Source organism: Podarcis vaucheri, assembly GCF_965113315.1.
Source record: "Podarcis vaucheri genome assembly, chromosome: 5".
In the NCBI taxonomy this organism is placed as follows: Eukaryota; Metazoa; Chordata; class Lepidosauria; order Squamata; family Lacertidae; genus Podarcis; species Podarcis vaucheri.
The window spans coordinates 77,900,353-77,908,059 of record NC_138763.1 but is presented as its reverse complement, the minus strand read 5'-3'; the positions used below and the strand labels follow the sequence as shown (position 1 = coordinate 77,908,059).

The window sequence follows — 7,707 nt, the reverse complement described above, 5'->3', positions numbered from 1 at the left end:
TTTCCTGCTAGCTAACACATTAGTGTTCGAATCTTAGATCAGGTGATAAAGGTATTTGGTGGCAAATCTCCATTTTGAAGGGAGTTGCCAGTTTAGCCCCCCCCCCCCAAACACCACAGAGAACAAAAGCATGCAAAATGACTCAACATCAGCTGCAAAGTCGAAGGCCAATGGAGGCTGGAATGCAGGCTGGTGGGGAGAGACACAGTTTGGATTTTTGGAATTGCCTTTTATTTCTAAGATGCTGAGCCCTTGCTGGACAGCACAAGACACTGTATCGATATTTTTGCATGTATCATTTGATGTTTCTGTTTTGTTTTGAAGAGTTCTGCAAGATAAAGTTTGAATAATATTTTTGTGGGCCTGGACATTTCTTCCAAAAGGAGTAAGTTCTTATGCTTCCAGTTGCTTCAAACTGCACAATATCAATATATGCAATACTCCTGACCCTCCCAGAGCCAATCTTTTGGGTGGCCCACAACCCAGGGAGAGGAGGCGAGGGGTTGAATCGAGCCCTCAGCCATTTATGACCCATCTCTCGTAACTTCCTTGGAATGTCCAAATGGGCTTTAAGTCCAGAATAGAGAGACATGATCAAGAGCAGGGGTCCCCAAACTATTGCCCACGGGCTGGATCCGGCCCGCCAGGCTCGTAAATCCGTCCCGCTAGCTGAAACGCCAGGCACCTGCCCCGAGTGCAGCGGCCGTGGTGGCAGCGCTTTCTCTGCCCGGCTGGCTCACTGGACTGTGGCAGTTGTGGCAGCAAGAGCGTGGAGAGCAGAGAAGTCTATGCCCGCTCCGGCCTGCCCAATGGAGCAGGGGTGCCAACAGGGGAGTGGCGGCCAAAGAGCAGGCCTCACTCAGCAGCCTGGGCCCTCCACTGGCTCCGCTGCTAGGGCTCCTCATTTGCCACCTCCCCCTGCAGACAAGCAGCGAGTTGTGGCAAGCGAGTGGGAAGTGCCACCTCACGCGTAACCCGCCACTCCATCCTTTGATGACGAAGATGCCTCGTTTTCCCTCTGCCTCTTCTGCCAGCTCAGGCAGCAGCCTCTGACAAGTCCAGGAGGCTCACTCCAGCCTGGCTGCAGGCAGGCGCGCGTCCTCTGGCCAGGCGCTCTGGAGAAGCGAGGCCACCCAGGGCAGAATGGAGGGCCTCGGGAAGAGCAAGCAAGGTAGCGAGAGAGAGAATGGCTTCTCCAGGCAAGGCATGCCGCCCCCCACAACGTGGAGGACCTCGCTGCCCGCTCAGTCCGTCCCCGCACACTGAGGTAAACACAGCGAAGCAAGGCGTTTCCTTGATGTTATGTATTGGGTTTAACACATTTTATGTTACAAGGAGCATTCTAACCAATCGTAGAAGCGTTGGTAGACGAATGTTCTAATGGCAAGTAAGCGCATGCGCTGTCAACTGTCAACGGTCAGTTCATGCTCAGCATTATTATTGTGTTGTCCAGTCAGTTTGGTTCTTGTGTTCCTATGAGTGAGCTGTTGTTGAATAAACTAAGTTGAGGAACTTATACTGCCTTGGGCTTCTGACTTTTTCCGAACATTTAACACTTGAAAAGAACGCGCGCCATGGCCTCAGGAGCCCAGGATGTGAGTGGAGTCCCCCAGCCCCTCAGTTTGTTTCTCTGGCCGCTGCCTCCTCCCTCCCTCCCTCACGCTGATCACTGAGTGGAATGGAGCCTGAGTGGAACATGTTTGGTTTGTGCCCCCATCATGGTGGCTCCCAGTAGCTGCCACTTGCCTGGCAAGAGGCTATTGTTAGGGTGAGTCATGGCTAGCAGCTCTAGGGAGGCTAGTGGAACCCTGGGGCTCTTTGTGTGTGTGGTGCCATGCCATGTGGTGCCCTGGCTGATGTGCTCTGCCCGAGGCTCAGCCCAGGGCAGCGGCGCATGCCCTTGCAAGGAACAGGCAGTAGTTGTGCATGGTGAAGCTGAATGTGTGGCCAGCAGCTGCCCTCTTCCTCCGTGTCTTATTTCCTCCTTTCCAGCATCATAATATGTCCCCTCACTGTGGAATTCCCTCCCAACAGATGTCAAAGAAATAAACAACTATCGGACTTTTAGAAGACATCTGAAGGCAACCCTGTTTAGGGAAGCTTTTAATATTGGATGAATCATTGTATTTTAATATTCTGCTAGAAGCCACCCAGAGTGGCTGGGGAAACCCAGCCAGATAGGTGGGATATAAATAAATTTATTATTATTATTATTATTATTATTATTATTATTATTATTATTATTATTAATGTTGGCATATCGCAAGTTTAGCTGGAGATACATTATGATGTTGGAAATCAGGTATCACTCAGCCCTAATGTCAACAACTCCTTCATCCTCATTAAACAACAAGCTGCAAAATGCCTTTTTAGATTTGGTACACCCAACCCTCCCCTTTACTTTGCATCTTGTAAAGCTTTATAGGTTTTCCCCTTGCTATATAAACCTAGATAAATATTTTTGCCATTGTTTGAACTGCAAGTCATTAGCTGTAACATGTAATGTGCATAGGAATTCGTTCATTTTCCCCCCAAAATGTAGTCTGGCCCCCAGCAGTGTCTGAGGGACAGTGAACCGGCCCCCTGTATAAAAAGTTTGAGGACCTCTGATCAAGAGAATTGGGAAGGCACCTTTAAAATTTTGGTTTTCAACTGTGCATTTTCATCTCAAACATGAGACTATTATAATACATTAATGGCTCCGAGCATTGTGGTAGAAAATCACCTTGGACTGCAAACCTATTAACTGCTCCATACGCATTAGGGGAGAAAATAAAGACATGGCTATGCACTTCCTGAAATAGTCACTCTGTCACATCACGATCAATGAAAGCGGTGAAATAAAACCCCTGGCAGTTTTGCTGGCCTGGAGTGATATGCGTAAACTGTTAGCAGAAGCTTTGCTTCTGCAAATATTTTTTAAAAGGACCCTGCAAACACACACACACACACACACACACGAGAGAGAGAGAGAGAGAGAGAGAGAGAGAGAGAGAGAGAGATGCTCTTCAGCTTACACTCTGCATCTTTCAACAGTGATCTATAATGTTATCAAAGAAGCTTGAATTCCCTAGATCCCAGTTGTTCTTCTCCACTTCTATATTCAGAATTAGACCAGGTTGTTCCATGCACAGGTAGTTCATGAAATCTAACCATCAAGAGTTCTCTTCTCGATCAAAAATTGCACCTCGTTTCAATTGCAGAACGTACTTTAAACATGGCAAATGCTAAGTGGGACAGAGAACAACCAAACAACCAAGAGGTGCCTAAATAACTCACTGTGAAAAGTGAGGTTACAGGGAACCAGGCAGAGGGCCTTCTCAGTAGTGGCGCCCGCCCTGTGGAACACCCTTCCACCAGATGTCAAGGTAATAAACAACTATCTGACTTTTAGAAGACATCTGAAGGCAGCCCTGTTTAGGGAAGTTTATAATGTTTGAAGTTTTATTCTGTTTTTAGTGTTCTGTTAGGAGCCACCCACAGTGGCTGGGTGGGGAAACCCAGCCAAATGGGTTATTAATAATAAAATTATTATTATTATTATTATTATTATTATTATTATTATTATTTTCTGTGAGGAGATGGGAAAAAGAAGTTGTGTTGAAAGAACCAAGTTCTTTTTAGAATAAATTTCGTGAACAATTAAAGAACCAACATCATATGTTATTATTTTCTGTTTTTAGTGCATTTTACTATTTTGTTGGCATAACATAATCATGAAGTTACGTTGAAGGCATAGGATGTAAATAATGAAAATAAATCAAGTCTTTTCTGTGTAAAAATAAGAGAAGTTAGATTTAAAAGTGAGGGGCCTTTATATATGCTAGCAACTGATTAAGCAATTAACCAGCAGATAAAACCATTATTTGCCTACAGTATTTTCAACTTAATGTTTATATGAATAAGGGAGGGAAAAAGAGACCCCGTGTGTTTATTTAACAGAATTTGAAAAGACAGTAGTAGACTGTAAAAAGCAATACTCTGAAGGTGTATTATTGAAAGATCTAAACTGATTACAAGCATGGTGAATTAAAAAGGAAACACTATATGAGGTTACTGCCAAAAAAGGCACCCCTTTGTCACATGTCATCACCCCAAAGTGACTTTCCCATAGTGTGCCATCATAACTTCATCATAACTTCCTGTCCCACTCTATCAGTTGTGAAGTCTGGAAAACAAAAGGGGCAGATCAGCCTAAATATACCTGTACAAAGAGAGAGAGAGAGTCAATATAAGCCTTTCAATTTCAACAGCCCTGCATCTAGTATTGCTTTCATTCAGCCACTGGAATCCTAGGGCATTAGCAAAAGAATAGGAAGGCTGGTTTGACAGAGCTAACAGTGGTTGGTAAAACTACGATTCGGTGCATTTGAAACATACCCTCATTAGAAAACCCTCACCCTGGTTCAGGTCAGGTCCAGTTCCCTTCAAATCTGCATCCAGCTCAGATTTGCTCCCACGTCACACCCAATCAAGCCACTACCACTTTGCCCAAGAGGGAAAATCTATTATCTGAGCATGCCCAGGAAGAACATTTCCTGCCTCTGAGTTTCTCCCTGGGAATACTCCACTAGCATTATCTCCTGTAAAGTAGAGACCAGCAAAGCCTCTCTGCCACTGCTTATAATACATTTCCTCTTCTCAAAGTATTTTTTTTTATTCTTACATTGTACAGGGAAACGAATGTGGGCCAGCACGCTTCACTCTTATTTTTAAAATTTCATTAAGAATCCTGTCTTCTTTCTCAGTATCTCCAGAAAAGGTCCCACACTCAGTCATTTTTGAGGCAAACCAAATAAGAGTCTCCCATCATTCTAGGACAGCTGAACGAACCTTGTTTACTTAGCAAATGTTCTGCTTAGTTTCCTCTTGACCCGGTATTATCCTTCAGTGTGAGCAACCAAAAGAAAGGAAAGAATAAAATAGGATGTAATCTTTGCTAACTGTCAGTGCTATTGATAAAAGTATAGATTTTCCATTACAGCCTGCTTCGGCAATAAGTGTTAAAATCCATCCCTGGATGCTAATCCACCAAAATAAAATATGGGTTGCCTCAGAAGCTCTGCACCTGTCTTTCTGCTGTCTGGAGCTAGAGAAATAGTAAAAAACGTGCAATCCCCTGCTTACAGAACACCCACTGATTTTAATGGGGCAGGAAGGACTTCAGTCAAGTATAGCAGCTTATTGAAGTACATGATTAAAAAGCAACTGGCATTGTTGGGAAACCTATGTGAACACTTCACGGCTTTTATTAGAAGCAGGGTTATCATTCACATATATTGACTTGGCTATCACTGTCGTGCGATGCTATTCACAGGTTTTCTCTCGTCAAAATCCACAATCTTCTGAAACCACGCACAATCGGAGCAGTATATATTGATATCAATAAGGCAACCGAGATGATCAAGTGCCTGGAAACTGAGCCTTATGAGGAATGGTTGAGGGAGTTGGGTATGTTTAGCCAGGAAAAGAGGAGACTAAGAGCAGATGTGATAGCCATCTTCAAATAGCTAACGGGCTGTCACATGGAAGATGGTGCAAACATGTTTTCTCCTGTTCCAAAGGGCAGGACACAAACCAAGAAAGTAAAATAGCTGTTCTGCTTCATAGCTATGGAGCAGACAGTGGAACAGAATACTTCAGAAGGTGATAGACTCTTTTTCATTGGAGGTTTTTAAGCAGAGCTTGGGTGGCTATCTGTCATGGATGCTTTAGTTGAGATTCCTGCATCCCAGGGTTTTGGTAGGTGGCCCTAAGGGTCCCTTCAAACTCTACAATTATATGATTCTATGTTTGCCCACCTCTTCCTGAACTGCTTTGCTGGCACAATCAGGAGAGGGACTATTGGCTAGTTGTGAGGGGAGGGGATATTATAGATTGTGTTTTGTGGAATCTGTGGTAAGCACATGAGAGAAGGACTCATCAAGATCACACCCTTCCCCCCAAGGAGCCACAAAAGACCCTCACACAAACCCCCACTATCATCTCAGATCTGATTGCTCACCAAGCAAACTGCATGCCTCACACTAAGGTAAGGAACCTTTAACAAGCCTGGAAGAAAACTGTTAAATCTTAGAATGAAGAAGTGGAACCTGCAAGGAAATGCTGCAGTGCATCTTCACTCTCGAACAGGTATGTTTCTGTTCTGAGAGATTGGTGGGCATGACTTCTTCTAGAATAAACTGTTTGGGGCTCAAGCAGGTGTCATGGACTTGTTGCACACAAAGGAATGGTGGGAGGAACCAGCTGGGGAACCACTGGAGAAGACGACTCATAGCCCAGAGAGTGGTAGGATTATGATGATGAGTGGTCAGAGGGAGAAGAGAGGGAAGAGGTGTCAGAAGCTGAATAGATAACAGGGCTTAGTGAGCTGGGAGAGTCTGTGGCAGAGAGAAATCTAGAATCAGAGGCGGAAGCTGAAGCAAAAGAGTGGGAGGAGAGAAGCCAAGAGGCAGAGATGAGTCTGAAGAGTCATGGGTGTCTCCTCCTACTGCTGTGACAAGCTCCCCTCTCCACTAGTCTCCTAGGGCCAAAAGAGGCATGAAAAGGATGGGGCAGCAACAAGCTCCCATCAACCCCCTTCAGCGCGGCCAGTGGTCAGGGATGATGGGAATTGTCTTCCACATGATCTATGACAATATATTGTGCTCTATTGTGATGTGAGGGTTATAAAGGAAGCCCCTTATACACAGAAAAATCAGGAAGTGAGAAGTAACCAGTATTCATATAAAGAAACTCATCCCCAAGGGCCGTGAAATCAAATTATAAGCGTGGCTAGGAAGACTCTGGATCTCTTAGCATTTGTCGCAAGTGCTAAATTAGTTAAAACATAATTGCATTTAAAACGGTGAAAGTCAATTGAAGATGGAGATGCTAATTACTCTCCCTGGTTTATTTTATAATTATGGGTTCATTGAGTTAATGATAAAGAGACAGCAGCTATATTTTCTATTTGGGGACTACACTGGGGCTCAAGCTTGCCTACTTCACATGCTCTCTGTACTTAAAAACATAGCTCCTGCATTCAAGAGTTAATTGAATGCTTGTGGCACCCTGGACATTATTATTATTATTATTATTATTATTATTATTATTATTATTATTATTATTTACACCCAATCCATTTGACTGGTTTGCCCAGCCACTCTGGGTGACTTCCAGCATAATAAAAACACAGCAAAATGTCAAACATCAAAAGCTTCCCGATACAGGGCTGCCTTCACATGTCTTCAGAAAGTTGCGTAGTTCAGTGAACTCTCTTCCTTACTGTTGTTTCACATTTTCGTGCCTGAGCTCTGTATTTGTAGACACAATGGGTTGTATTCACCTAATTTTTACTCAGAGTAGACCCACTGAAATTAAGAACTATGGCCAACTTAAATACATTTCAATGGGTCTACTCTGAACAACAGTTAATTGACTACAACTCAATCCATGCTGGCCCTATGGCTCATTTGACTGAAACTCCTGCCGAGTGGTTAGAAGTTCATGGGAGAAACTACACTGCCCTAAGCTTGTTTCATATTTATATTCCTGTGCTTCTTTCTTCTTTTAAATCAAAGGGGCTAGCACACATGCAGTTGAACTCAGCAGGGTAGCCTTACCAGATCTCCAGCTTCGGCTCAGACATTCCAGCCTCAAAGCCCAACCTTCTGAGCTCTGGGCCAACAGCAGGTTTAGGAGGTCCTGGAAAAGTTGTGCTGTGCT

General features: G+C 44.1%; 1 long non-coding RNA gene across 1 annotated transcript; it reads right to left on the bottom strand.

Annotated features, from left to right (window-relative positions):
• Positions 1-7: 7 nt before the first annotated feature.
• LOC309532358 lies at positions 8-7,707 on the bottom strand. Its single transcript, XR_014219809.1, has 3 exons — positions 7,605-7,707; positions 4,094-4,204; positions 8-328 (listed from the first exon to the last, which is right to left on the bottom strand). It is a non-coding gene; the product is annotated as an uncharacterized lncRNA (long non-coding RNA).